Source organism: Pinus tabuliformis, chromosome X (genome assembly GCF_031772625.1).
Source record: "Pinus tabuliformis cultivar Carrire ecotype Pingquan chromosome X, CPIR1, whole genome shotgun sequence".
NCBI classification, from domain to species: Eukaryota; Viridiplantae; Streptophyta; class Pinopsida; order Pinales; family Pinaceae; genus Pinus; species Pinus tabuliformis.
This window is the reverse complement of record NC_142308.1, coordinates 1,097,330,470-1,097,345,960: the sequence shown is the minus strand read 5'-3', so window position 1 is coordinate 1,097,345,960 and position 15,491 is coordinate 1,097,330,470.

Below are 15,491 nucleotides of genomic sequence, written 5' to 3'. Positions count from 1 at the left end.
CTACAATTGTAGGACTGCTCCTGGTGAAGGGAGCCTTGCCTTTCTGGGATACCACCAACATAAAAGGGGTATCTCCGATGTGAAGTCCCAATTAGACCTCACACTGTTTCGAGTAGGAGCTTCGTCCAGAATATCATCTCAACCACCATAACAAAAAGGTTCACCTTAGTTCCAATGGATAACATAAGAGATTATATACATAAACCTGGAAAAAGAAATTAAGTTAAGATTGTGAGACACCAACTGCAATGTGTAAAAAGAGACCTTCATGAGCAGGAGACAAGTGTGAGTGTTTGGAAGGAAGTAATAGTACTAAACTAAGAGAGGAACACGAGAGCATGAAAATATTCGTTAGAAAAATAGCTCACATAATGATTGTAAAAGACAATACAACACGGATTCAACTAGATTAGTACTAAAGCCACAAAAATAGTTCAACTGATTCAATACATATGAACACAACATATACCAAAAACATCTTAGGAATAGTCCTAAAACATTTGTGATACGTGCTTGAAAATGCTTTTTCTCATTGAATTTAAATTAGGTGAAAGATCCAAGTACATAGTTATAGTGATGTAGCACTAGCTCCAATAGTGGAACATTAAGTCACTTCTTGCTTCTCCAAAGAATATTAATTCTCTCATGTGTCAATTGGAGATGCCAAGACTAGCCCTCCAAATCTTAAGCCTCCAAAAGCCCCTTTTCTTGAGTTATGAGGTTGGTTTTATAACAAGAGGAATGACCTTTCATCTCCCCTTGACTCTTCATTTTCCCTCATGACTCTCAGACTTCTAATATGTCCTTTGGACTTCTAAAAAACCTTTGAACTTCTAAATGACCTTTGGACTTCTCTATGTCACTTTTGGCCTTCTATATAAATCTTTCATCCATATATGACTACTCTCTCTTCATATTCCACATATGACTCTTGGACTTCCACACATTACATTTTATCCTCTTCATTGAAAATGCATCATTACATTCCACATGATGATGTGGCATGAAACATGGAAACATAATGACCATTATGATGACACTTGTACAAGTTAAAACTTGACAATGATGGCATGGACTTCATGATGAGGTGGCAATTCCAAGCTGTCTTCCTTGATGCTTTATCTTGCATTCTTGATCGTAGATCTAATCTATGTTTCATCTTCCTAAAAGACCCATTTTTTTTCTTATCATCACTCTCCAAATGATCTTGTATGAGCTTTAGAATCCTTAGAGCATCATGCAATATCTTCTTTTTATCTTTCTCCATGGTCTACTTCATGTCTACATGATAGCTCTCTTTTGTTATGCTTCTTGGAAGTTGTTCCTTTATGCTTTATCCTTGCTATTTTCTTTGAGAATTACCTTTTCATGTCAGGAGGGTACTCCTTTGAATGAAAGTCATTCATGACAAACTGAAATCAGTCTTAAAATCATGTATTCTATCACTACCTAGATCATGGAATGTTCAACTCATGATAAGCTTGTGAGAGGGTCGAAAGAAGGAGGCTTCATTAGGAGGGTGTAGTAAAACTCAAAAGTGGCTTACAATGGCTCCACTATTCATTTTTACTGCACCATGCAGTATGTAAAGGAGATATCCTTGGTCCAGTCCACTGGGGAAGATGAAGTGACAAGGTGGGAAGGCTTGTTTCTTAAAGATGTTCCATGTGCCCTAGAAGGAAAGAGAGGAAGACTTGGAAAGTGTAGTTTGATTAGTCAAGGGTTGAGAGGAGGCCTCCTTCAGTGTTTCTTGCTATTCCATGCACTGAAGACGAAGGTTCTAAGTAAGGCTTGATCATAAAGTACATAGGGGAAGAGGGAAGGACTAAGGCTTCAGGCTTCAAGACTGTGCCATGTGCCCTAAGGGAAGAGGGAAGGATGAAGGGTTCATGCTTTAAGACTATGCCATGTCCCATAAGGGATAAGAAGGCTTGATTTTTTATTTATGATGCACCATGCACTTTTAAAGAGATAGAGGATCCATGTTTTTCTTAAGTGCACCTTCTTGTTTTGAAGTGCACCTTGTTTTCCTAAATTGTGCCCAAATGTTCCTTATTGTTTTGAAGTGCACCCAAAGGGTCCTTGTTCTTATGAAATGTGCCTTTTTGTCACAAAGTGCACCTTGTTATTCTAAAGTGTGCCTTGTTTTCCCCAAATGTGCTTAAAGGGTCCTTTTTTTCTAGAGTCTGCTGAAAGGGTCCTTACTACTCTAAAGTGCACCTTGTTCTCCCGAACTAGGTCTTGTTCATCTGGAATGTGATTTTCACTTAGGGAGACAGCAAAAGGCTAGGTCACTTATCCTAGGAAGTACTAATACATTGTGATATGGAGGATACCTTAGAAAATAATTAATGCACAACTATGGGAGGAAAATATACATCAATGAGTCTCATGAATAGGCTGCACTCATCACCTAGTAAGAAGGCTAATTCCTTCACAAATTCACTAGGCAGGAGGACCAAAAAGAACTCAAAAATGGCTAAGTGTGGGGTTAGTAGAGTAAGAGAGGGAAATTCATCTGAAAAAGACTCAAACATGGATCACTTACATAAATTCCATTGACACAAGCCATGGGCACACACGAGACTCATGAAAAATAGTCACACCTTGAAACAACAACAAAATGACACTTATTTCTAAGTGCAATAGTTAATACAACACATTGTGACACCTAGAATACAAGCTATGATGGAAGCGTCGACTTTGATTAAAAGGTACGCTAAGCTATAATAATGTGTCTAGTGCATACTCTAATGATACGAGGGACCATGTAATACAAAAGGATGTTCCAAAAATAATTTTGGTCATATGCAAAGGTGCGACACATATAGGAGCGAAAACAATAAAAGTGACACCTAAGACAAGCGGAAAACATGAATATGACACTTAAAAAACATGAATGACATTAAAGGAAACACATTTCAGAGTGAAGGAAACATTAAAATAACACTTATTAAAGTGAAGGTGAGCAAAAACGATAGCTACGAATATAAAAGAGACAAATAAAACTCACTGAAATAAAGTACAATTGTAATCAAAGTGAGGGACACTATTAATTGAAAGTGCACATTGATTGTCAACATGGGTTGAACCTCACAAACGAACTATCTAGATGGACTATGCTATGCATGTTCAAGATTCGATAAAGGAAGTGTGTTTATGAATTCATTATGGACAGAGCATGTGTGAGCAAGTGGCTTTGACACTTAGAAGCTAGGAAAAATACTTAAACACTTAGCATAACATCAATTGAAAATGAGGTGACCATAAATGAGAAATCATGAGATCCTTACTAGGCTCCAAAATTCAAGTTTGATTTTTGAGGGTGTTAATTGCAGCATCAACACTTGGCGTCAAATTGCTAGAACTACAACTTCTTTTTTTAGGATTAATTCTCTAAGTGAAAGTTGTTATTCTTTCAGGTATTATTGATTCATCTTTTAGATTACCTTGGCTTCCCCACTTAACCTGATTAGATATATAGTCCCCTCCTTTCCCTTACTCAGTTGAACACATATCAAGGCTTACCAAATTGCAATTGTTTCGATCTAGGAAAGGTTAATATATAACAACGAGTTTAAGATAATCAGAGAATGAGTTTTTAGCTCTAGTGTTTCTCCACTTCCAAAAGGCCTCGACAGTACACCTAGAAAAGTATCTACAAGAATGAAAGCATTGCCTCACTGCTAGTGAGCCTGAGAAGTACCCTAGTGAAGTTACTTATTTCACTTCTTTACATAGGAAGTATCTCTTTTTTCACCCTTTATTTATTTTATTTATAGAATTGTTCTTAGGAAATTATTTATTTCACAGGTGGAAGAGGGATCCCAACTTATTGGGAGAAGGAGAGTGTGTTCCTTTAGAGAAGATAATATAGACCTCTAATATTGGTTTGCTAACTAATAGATTTTCCCCTTGTATTTCTCTACTTGATTGGATCAGTAACAAAAACATTATTTACTTGCAATTCGAATTCAACGAATGAGGAACCTCAAATAGATTAAATAGTTTAACCAAAGGCTTTTAATTCAAGTGGATCATATTTTCCATTTAGAAATCATTGACTTTAAAGATATGTAGATGCAGATAGAGAAGAGGTAACAGAGTATCCAAGCATTTTTTCGCCATCACAATTGCCCTTTTCAAGTTTTCCACATTGTATTTTGAGCCAAAGGAACATATTTCATGCAAATTCTTATTAAGAGAATACAAAATAAAAAACATAACAAACAAAATAAAACCGACATGTAAAGAAAAATAAATAAGAGAGACGAGAAAACAAACAAATGCAAAGACTAAATGGAGAACATGATAAAGGGTGGATGCAATACAAAGGAAACTAAGTTCAACTAGACTTACTCCTAACCTAATGAGCTATAAGTTCAGGGCTAAGTGTAATGATATTTCTAATGAATCAACGGTAATTGGTCTTGACCTGCAAACATAAAGACACGAGCAATGAAAATCAATATATAATAATGTGCAACATAAAAGATAAAAGCTTGAAAAGATTGCACAAAATGTTGAATTCCTTTCTTAAATGACGAAATATGTTTCATATCACCTTACTTTACCCAATAGACAACTTTACCTTTTCGATAAGAACAAAAAGCATACAAATATCTACAACTCCTTTTGAAAGCACCTGAATCTATGTTGTCCTTGTCAAAAAACATCAATAATGATAGAAATATGTTGTTAGCATAAGGGCTTGGTAGGTAATATACTTCTAACTGATCATAGATCATATCATGAAATTGAAAACAATCCTCTTGAAAGCCTTCAAACTTTTGTAAAGATGAATTTTCAATCAACACCATAGACTTAGGATGAGATTTGCATAAGGGAAAATGAATTTAACCATGTTTAGAAGGTTCGTCAAGATAGTGAGGGATTGGAATAACCATCAGTGAAGGCTAAAGTGCCTAAATTTCTTGGCAAGTATCTGAATATTGAGATGATAAACTATAAATATCAACTAATGTAAAACAACCATGACTAGGTACACTAGTGGGAAAATGATCAATTGAATAATAGTTGTTGGAACAGGAAAAATGATAAAATGGATTGATTATGGCATATGTTTCTTGGCTAGGAGAAAACAAATATAGATAATTTTGAACAACTTTGCACATGGTTAGAATGAAAGAATCATCTTCCCCATATGTTGGATGTGACAAACCATCTACTTGTGACTAGATACAAACTGTACTGACATCACAATCATTAAAAAGGAATGTCAATATGGAAAACACATGAAAATAGTCGAGATATAGTGGATGAAAAAGAGGAACTTGATTCAAAAAATAACACAAGAATTTATTAACACTCAAGAGGAGATATTGTACCATGAAGAAAATAACTAACATTAGAATATTCACAAGAAAGATTAGGAGCTTATTATTTTCAATACAATGTGATAGGTATGAATCCTTTGACGAAATATAATCTTTAGAATGATCAACTTCACAATTTTTTACATCCATGAAAGGTATGCATTCCAAACCTGAGTTTGATATAAGAGATTTGCATGAGGAACCATCCATTGAAGAAAAATTCTCAATATTACTAGAAACAAAATCTTGAAAGCTTGCCAAGTTATACTCGAAATACCACATACCTTCCAAGGAGGAATCTACATCCAATGATACCATGTAAAGGAAAAGAAAATGTGAGAAAATCCAAATTCAATTTAGTTTGAGGATCTTACCAAAGTCTCAAGAACCTGACATAACCATTGATAAAAGTTGAAGTGGCTTGACTCCTTGATATGTCCTTGAACTTTCAAAGACTTCAGAATTGCATTTTAAAAATTGAATCAGATCATGCAAGGTATGTGGACAACTACCATCAATTATTTCAACTAAATTACTACTATCCAAGTGGCAGTCAACTAGATTATTGATTTGATCAAACTTTACATCTTTGATAAACAGACTACACAAGTCATAATGTTCTTCTAATTACACATCTAAGAAGGAATATAGAAAATGACTTTCATGGTTAACCTGAATAGAAGAATTTTTTTCATGCAAAATTGGAAATGACAAGGGATGGAAAGGATACTCAATGATTTTGTTATCTTCTTCTTGACCATGGATGATCACACTACCCTGTATCAATTCAAAACCCAACTCATTAGAAGATGAAAATGCATTGCAAACAGTAGAGCACAAGGGATTGTGAGGTGAAGAGGAAGTTTACATAAGAAAATATTCTTGTACCGAATCAAATTAAAGCTTGAAATCCTTTAGAACAAAATACTCTTGAGAAACTGAAATATTATCTTATGTACTTGGGCATTAATCATCACATACAATAATAGAGTCATCATAAAAATGATGTTTGTCCAAGACTTTAGATTGATTATGTGAATCAACTTCATTTGATTCATTATCGAGGTTCTTAGATTTAATTTCAACCAAGTGTGGGAGAACATTATCTTGACATAGAGTATTTTGAAAGAGAGAAGAAAGATCAAAATAATCCTCAATTTTTTTCTCATCTACTTGTGAAGAGTGACTACCTCAAACCTGATCACTATTTGGATGAGGAAAATATTGATCAAGAAAATCTAGGGGTAAGGTATCATTAGATGATAGATGATGACAAGATTCTAAATCAGATTCAAGACAAAATTTATGAGTGTTAATACCATATTAAGGAATGGAAGGATTAGTCTTCACAATAAGCTTCATGAAACATTTCAAGGTTTCCTCCATAGGATCGGAATCATGAGAAATAGATGAAGGTTCAAGAGGTGGATCAACAATTTGATTTGAAGATTTCCCAACTTCAACATTATCACAAGGAGACGCCCTGGAAAATGAGGAAAAGGAACAAAAGGAACATTAGGTTCCTCCTATGATACTGGAGGTGTCTCACAGTTTACAAACATTGGGGAAGCAAGAAAACTTGGGGGTTTAGATTTAAACTAATTCAAAGAGATCCAAACTAAATGTTCAAAATTTTTCTTAAAAATCCCAAGGGCCAATCCATACCTTCTTCAGGAAACTTATAAAATAAGTGAAGGAATCTATTAGAAAAATCATCAATCGGTCCATTAGGCTCCATTATAAGTTGATTGATTCTTTTATAAAAAACTCAATAATCATACCTTTCAAAATCTTGATGAAGCTCCTTGAGGAATTGAGCAAAAGAATGAATGGAAGCAGATGGTAAGGTATGACATCAATGATTAACATGGCCTTCAAGAGTGAGGATGAATAGAATACACACAACATATTCATCATTGACTTCATGAGATTAGAAAAACCCAAGAAAATCATTTATGTGTTTGGATAAAAATGTACCACCCTCGCCATCAAACATAAATTAAGACAAGACATAAAAAATTTCCATGGAGATTGAAAGTTTACTAGGAGATAGGTTAGAGAAACACTCTAGGATTATGATTTGGGAAAGATCCATTTAAGATAAGAGATTCAAAATAAACATATCGGGCACAACTTGTCATATTTCCCTCCTTCTAGTGCCAGAATGTTGACGGCTTTGGATATCACCAAAATACAAGGGGTCTCCCTGATGTGAAGTCCCAATTAGACCTCACAGCATTTGGAGTATGAACCCCATTTAGAATATCATCCCATCCACCATAACATAAAAGTTTGCCTTTCTTTCAATAGATAACATAATAGATTATATACATAAACCTTGAATAAGCAAGTTGACATTGTGAGACACCGAGTGCAATGTGTAAAAGGAGAGATTCATGAGCAGGAGATGAGAGTGAGTCTCGAGAAGGAAGTAATAGTACTAACCTAAGAGAGACACATGAGAGCATGAAAAGATTCATTATTAAAATACTGCACATAATGATTGTTAAAATGAATACAATGCACATTCAACTAGATGAGTACTAAAGCCACTAAAATAGTTAAATTTATCTAGTACATATGAACACAACACATACCTTAAACGTCCTAAGAATAGTCCTCAAACATTTGTGATACATGCATGAAACTGTGTTGACTCATTGAATACAATTAGGTGAAATATCCGAGTACACAACTACAGTGATGTAGCACTAATTCCAATATTGGAGCATTAAGTCACTTCTTGCTTCTCCAAAGGATAATTATTCTCTCCTATGCCAAGTGGACAAACCAAGACTAGCTCTTCAAAGCTTAAGCCTCTAAAATACCCTTTGCTTGAGTGATGAGGTTTATTTTATAACTAGAGGAATGACCTTTCATCACGCCTAGAATTTTAGTATTCCCTCATGAATCTTGGACTTCTAAACAACTTTTTAACTTATAAATGACCTTTGTATTATGTATGTGACTTTTTGACTTCTATACAACTCTTTTTTCCATATATGACTATGTGACTCTTCATATTCCACATATGACTCTTGGACTTCCACTCATTACATTCCATGTGATGATGTGTCATGAAAAATGGAAACATATTGGCCATTATGATGACACTTGTAAAATTTACAGCTTGATAATGATTACTTGGACTTCATGACAAGGTGGTGATACCAAGCTCTATTCCTTGCTGCTTCATCTTGCATTCTTGATGGTAGATTTGATCTATGCTTCATCTTCATGAAAAATATCATTTGTTTTTTATCTTCACCCTCCAAATGGTCTTGGATGAGCTTTGGAATCCTCTGAGTCATCATGAAATTTCTTCTTCCTATTTAGTCTGTGATTTTCTTCATGTCTCCATGATACCTCTCTTTTTTTGGTGCATGATCTACTTCATGTCTGTATGATATCTCTCTTTTGTTCTTCTTCTCTACAAGTGTTTCTTTATGCTTTCTCCTTGCTATTTTCTTTGAGAATTACCTTGTTGTCCTAGGAACGTACTCCTTTCAATGAAAATCATTTATAAAAAAGTGAAATTGATCTTGAAATCATCTATTTTATCACTACCTAGCTCATAGAATGGTCAGATCATGATAGGCCTCTTAGAGGGTTGAACTAGGGAGTTTTTATTAGGAGGGTGTAGTCAAACTCAATAGTGGATTAGGAAGGATGCACTCTTCATTTTTACTATGCCATGTGCTATGAAGAGGATCTCTCCTTATTCCGATGTAAATGGGAAGATGAAGGGACAAGGTTGGAAGGCTTATTACATAAAGATGCACCATGAACCCTAGAAGGAAAGAGAGGAAGACTTGTCATATGTCCCTCCTACTAGTGCTAGAATTTTGACAATATTGTGTATCACCAACATACATGGGATCTACCGAATGTGAAGTCCTAATTAAATCTCATATTTGTTTGAGTAGGAGCTTCATCTATAATATCATCTCGGCCACCATAACAAAAGGGTTCACCTTGGTTTCAACAGATAACATAAGAGATTGTGTACATAAACCTTGAATCAAAAAGTAAGTTAACATTGTGATACACTGATTTCAATGTGTAAAAGGATATCTTCATGAGCGGGAGATGAGTGTGAGTCTCTGGAAGGAAGTGATAGTACTAAACTAGGAGAGAAACACAAACGCATGAAAATATTCTTTAGAAAATTAGCTCACATAATGATTGTTACAGCGAATACAACACCCATTCAACTATATGAGTGCCAACGCCACTGAAATAGTTCAATTTATTCAATACTTATGAACACAACATATACCATAAACATCCCAAGAATAGTCCTAAACATTTGTGATACATGCGTGAAACTCTGTCGACTCATTGAATTTCAATTACATCAAAGATCCAAGTACACAATTATAGTGATATAGAACTAGTTCCAATATTGGAACATTAAGTCACTTTTTGTTTCTCCAAAGAATGTTTATTCTCTCTTGTGCCAAGTGGAGAAGCCAAGACTAACTCTCTAAAGCTTAAGCCTTTAAAAGCCACTTTGCTTGAGTTATGAGGTGTCTTTTATAACAAGAGGAATGAACCTTCATATCCCCTTAACTCTTGGTTTTTCCTCATGACTCTTGGATTTATCATGTGTCCTTTGGACTTATAAACAAATTTTGAACTAATAAATGTCCTCTGTGGTTCTCTATGTGAATTTTGGACTTCTATACAACTCTTTTGTCCATATATGACTATGTGACTTTTCATATTCCACATATGACTCTTGGACTTCCACACATTACTTTCTATCCTTTTCCTTGAAAATACATCATTGCATTCCAAATGATGATGTGGCATGAAAAATGGAAACATATTGACCATTATGATGACACTTGTATCAGTTACAACTTGACAATGATGACATGGACTTCATGATGAGGTGGTGATACCAAGTTGTCTTCCTTATAGCTTCATCTTGAATTATTGATAGTAGATCTGATCTATTCTTAATCTTCATGAAACATTCTCTTTGTTTCTTATCCTCACCCTCCAAAGGGTCTTCGATGATATTTCAAATCCTTTGAGTCATCATTCAATGTGTTCTTTCTATGTTGGTCCATGATTTTCTTCATGTCTCCATGATAGCTCTATTTTGTTCTTATTCTCCACATGTGTTTCTTTATGCTTTCTCCTTTCTATTTTCTTTGAGTATAATTTCAATCAAAGTGAGGGAGATTGTCAATTGAAAGTGTGTATTGACTATTGACATAGGTTGAACCTCGCATAGGAACTATCTAGATGGAATCCTTTATCTATGTTTAAGATTCCATAAATGTAGTGTGTTTATGATTTCAATACAGATTGAGCATATGTCAGCAAGTGAATTTGATAGTTAGGAACTAGGAATAAGACTTAAACACTTAGCACAACATCAATCAACAATGAAGTGATCATAGATGAAAAATCGTGAGATCCTCCATAGGGTCCAAAATTAAAGTGTCAACAAGATTTTGAAGGGTGTTAATCATAGCATCAATACAATGATACATCGACATAGTACGATAGGATAATGAAAACTTAGAGTGTCATTATATTAAGAAAATATTTTTTTCATGCATATCTTGTTATATCTCCCTTGTATATCCCATTACAATATTTGATACATTATTTATAAGAATAACCCCTAGCTATATATAAGATTAGTTCCTATGATCTCATGGATTAGAGGACAAATCAATTACATTCCTTTCTCATAAATGATGGAGGGTCAAAGCATGAAGACGGGTTACACTTTTGGTCCAAACGTGGTGATGAAATTTCAATTTTGTCCTCTTTTATCGAATTAGCCCTCAAAATTCATATAAGCACTATGAATTTTGATTCGGAGTAAAAGGAAAAATTGTGAAGAATTATGTTGTTCTCCTAATTATTTTTTTGCAAAAATATTTAGTGTCATATAATATGTCAAATTTCCATTAAAGGAAATGTTTGTCCTTGAGAATTTCCACACATCTTAAGAGGTATGTGCTTGTTTACATAGCATAACTTAGTATAGAGTGTGAAATTTTTAATATATATATATATATATATATATATATATATATATATATATATATGAGCATGATCTACACAGACAGAGCTAAGTTATTCATATTAATTTTTTTTTATTGCAAAACTATATTTTTATTATCTTTTGAAGCTGGTAAAGTAATATTTCATTTGCCTTTCATAGACACATGTGTTCATGTAAGGTCTTTTTCAACTATTTAAATAAATTGAAAAACCAAAAGTACCCTTTTGAAGAGGATTTGTAAATGAAGATAGTGGTATGTTTTGAAATTTTTTCATTGTGTATATTTTATAATATTGATTTCTTATTCAGCCTATTTAAAACAATTCAAAAAAAAAATCAAGCATTATGTTTAAAAGAAATTAGATGAAAAATATCATGTGAATTTGAAAATGTCAAACTCATATGCCATTGGATAGATAATTCCTTCATGAATCCAATGTGATCAAAATCACCACCTAAGGGAAAATTTTTCCCTAAGCCTGCTAGGGTGTTGCAGGAACTTTTATAGAAGGGGTGCTGAAATTGTGGATTTTAGGACTTAAGAGGCTTGATCAAGTTCTTGATTTCAAAATTCAAATAGATCGATTAAGATTTTAAGAAACGCTCAATTGATCCCTTAATGTCATTAAATAAATTCTTGATCAAGATTTTAAGCTCGATCTAGCCTATAACTCAATTTAGCTCTAGGGTTGAATCTAGCTTTAAGGCTAGATCTAGCCTATAGCTAGATCTAGCTCTAAGGCTAGATATAGATTTAAGGCTTGATCGAGCTTGTAGATAGATTGAGTTTTAAGGCTCCATCACGCCACTTTTTTTAATTCCATGTCTAGGTTATATTGGCAGGAAATTTTGAAAACATGGCTTGATCAGGCATATTGCTTGATCAAGCTAGTGGCTCGATCGAGCCTATTCCTTGATTGAATTAGTAGATTGATTGAGCTCCTGGATAACCTCAGGTTACATTATTTAAGCCCTCAAACAAATTGATCAATCTCTTAAAAACTTCTTGATCGATCCATCTTTTTTTGCACTCAAATGCACCCTATCTCACCAAAAAGTGTAACCCAGCTCCATTTTTTCACCCTGAAGCAAGATCTAGATCTAAAGGTTATTATATCATGATGTTGGTTCTGATTTCCATCTTCATGAATAGTAAGAATCATTTAGTTGTGTCTTCATAAGCAGAGCAATCACAGACTGAAATCTTCCTAAATCGAATCCTCTTTCTACAAGATGTGACCTATCTCAGCCTATGGAAATAGAGCCACAAAAATAACCAAGTTCATTACTATATTATAACCATGATTAGATCTAGATATTGTGTTATCTAACAACAAATTATGTATAATTTATAAATATGTCTCATTTGATCTCATTCATAGGAATGAGATTGAAAACCTCGATCTGTTGATGACCTGTGGATGAAGAGGAATTTGACCAACACTCCATGCTTCTTCTTGAGAATTTGGGTGTGAATAAAGTAACATGATTCCATAGAAGGCCTCCAATCTACAAAACCCATGTGCCTAATTTATGCCAAGATAGCTAGAAGTATGAAAAAATGTGGCACAGAATCTAGAACCACACTTTCTTAGTAGAAATTGAACTGCATGAATAAATATTCTCCAACTAGCACAGGAATTGATCCTCAATATTCACCATCATTATCAAAATATCATTTAAACCTCCTTAAAACATTGAAAACAAAGGAAATGAATAAATCAATTAACAATTTACCTTATCATGCGTAGGGTTACTGTATTAGCCCAAAAATCAATATATTGAAGGTGATAATCATAGGATTGGGTATAGATATGGGTAACATAGAGTGAAAAGGTGAGTGAAATCATGTCAAAATGGAGGTCCAACAATAAATACACAACCTAAGTGTTCCATCCTTATCTTTAACAAATATAAGAGGAGCTCCCATTGTGAAACACTTGGTCTAATGTATTTCTTATCTAATAGTTCTTGCAATTGCATCTTTAGCTCAGTTAATTCATGAATATTCATCCTATATCGTGCTTATATACAATGTCTCCTCTCATAATCAAATCAATTTCAAACTCTATTTCTATTTTTGGTGGTAAAAGAGGGATCTCATTAGGAAGCACATCCTCAAATTCATTTTTTATTGCACAATATTTAAGTGACATTTTTGGTTTTTATGTGGAATTGTCCGTCATTTGAACTGCATATAATCTACATCCCTTCCTAGAAATTCTCTTTAATTGTAGGGATGAGATTTTTCTAATAGATATAGCCTTAGTTATACTTTTTTCCTTTGTAGATTCTCCTTTATCATCAATACACTTAAATATTGTTGCAAAACGTTTAAAATTACGATATGCTTCTCGGGCCAGTCCTTACCTATAAGAACATCGTATGATCCTAAGGGTATAACTTTTAGATATATTTGAGTTTCCATACCATTCATGTTAACCAAATAAAAAGAAACAATATCATTCCCCTTTTACTTTATACTCGCTGCTAGTTGTACTAACCAATATTTATCTTATTTTCTTGACTTTACCTTGCAACAATCTACTATACTAGGTGATATATAACTCAATATTGCACCTTGATATATCAAAATGGAAGTAGGTTTATCTATGATTTTACCTTTTATTTCTACCATTGTTGACTGGTGGTCAGCTTCTCTATCCTCTAAAGATGCATTTATATGGGGAATGGCTCTTCTACATCATTAATTGTTGATGCTTCTTGCAAATTATGAACTGCTTGAGTTTTTTTGTCAAGATTAAAGGGGAAATATCTCATAAAATGGCTTCCTTGGCACCCAAAACACTTTATTGGTTTATCCTCTAGTTCTCCTTGCTACTTTACATTAGGCCATGAGCTCTTTATAATTGTGCCTTTCTATGTACTACTCTTACTATATTTCTTTCCCTGATAACTTTTTGTGGAATTTTTTAATGGAATGGGTATGTATCCCTTTTTTCATTATTTCAACTTGTCTCTTATCTTAGTTTTCTAAGATTTTGGTTTTTCTTTCCTCTTCTTAAATTGTTGAGAACACAAATTTTCATGTCTAATAGCCTCAACCATGGTTTTTGAATTAGATAACTCAATATTATATTTATATTATTGACGAATACAACTAATAAAAAAATTTATTTTCACCTTCTCTTCTCTATGATATGGAACATATCTTTGAAGATTTATAAATTTTGTAATAAAATCTTCCATTGTGAGTTGTCCCAATCTCAACTCATTTAATTCTTTGGATTTTTATTCATCGTAACATTCATTCAAATATATATTTTTCAAAAGTACTTTTTAAACATTGACCAATTTATTTCCTTTCCTTTTATCTTATGAAATTCCTTTGTCTCTTGCCACAATAACATTGCTTTTCCACTTAACTAAAGAGTTACTAGTTTCTCTCTAAATCCACTAGAATAATTATATACCTTAAAGTAGTTTTTCATGCTAATAAGCCATGCTTTTTCACCTTCTTCCATGTCTCCATAAAAAATTAGGGGGTCAAATCTTCTTAAACTCTCTGTGGATTCAAATGTTTGTATGTTTCCCTTATTTCCTTTTTGGGGTGTGTTCTTTAGATGTACTATCTTCAGACAACATAATTTTATTCTATGATCGTGATCATTAGTCTCATTGTTTTCATAAGATTGTTCTGGTTGTTTTATTCTAGAAGTTTCTTCCTTGGTTGATCCTCTTTCCACATTACTAGTAATTTTACCCTCATTTTTCTATTCCACTTTGTTAGACTCTTTAATAAGATTCCATAATCTCTTCTTGTTTAGTCCTAGATTTCAATAATTTCTCATTATCATCTTTTATGCTATCTATGTGTGCTATTAAAACTCTCACTATAGCCCAGACTTTAGATGATACATCCGGATTTCTCTTGTTTCCCAATTCTACATAAAAGCCTTAGGGTCATATTTTGGGAAATTATAAGGGAATACTATGTTCCTCTAACATTCTCTAGTTGATATATGTTACATTTTTCTTTTATAATCATTTAGGCCACTATGTAATCACATAATAAAAAAAATTAAAAAAATTATGTGCATGTGAAGCCAATATAAGCCTCAAAACTATAACCTTGCTCTAATACCACTTACCACATGTCCCAA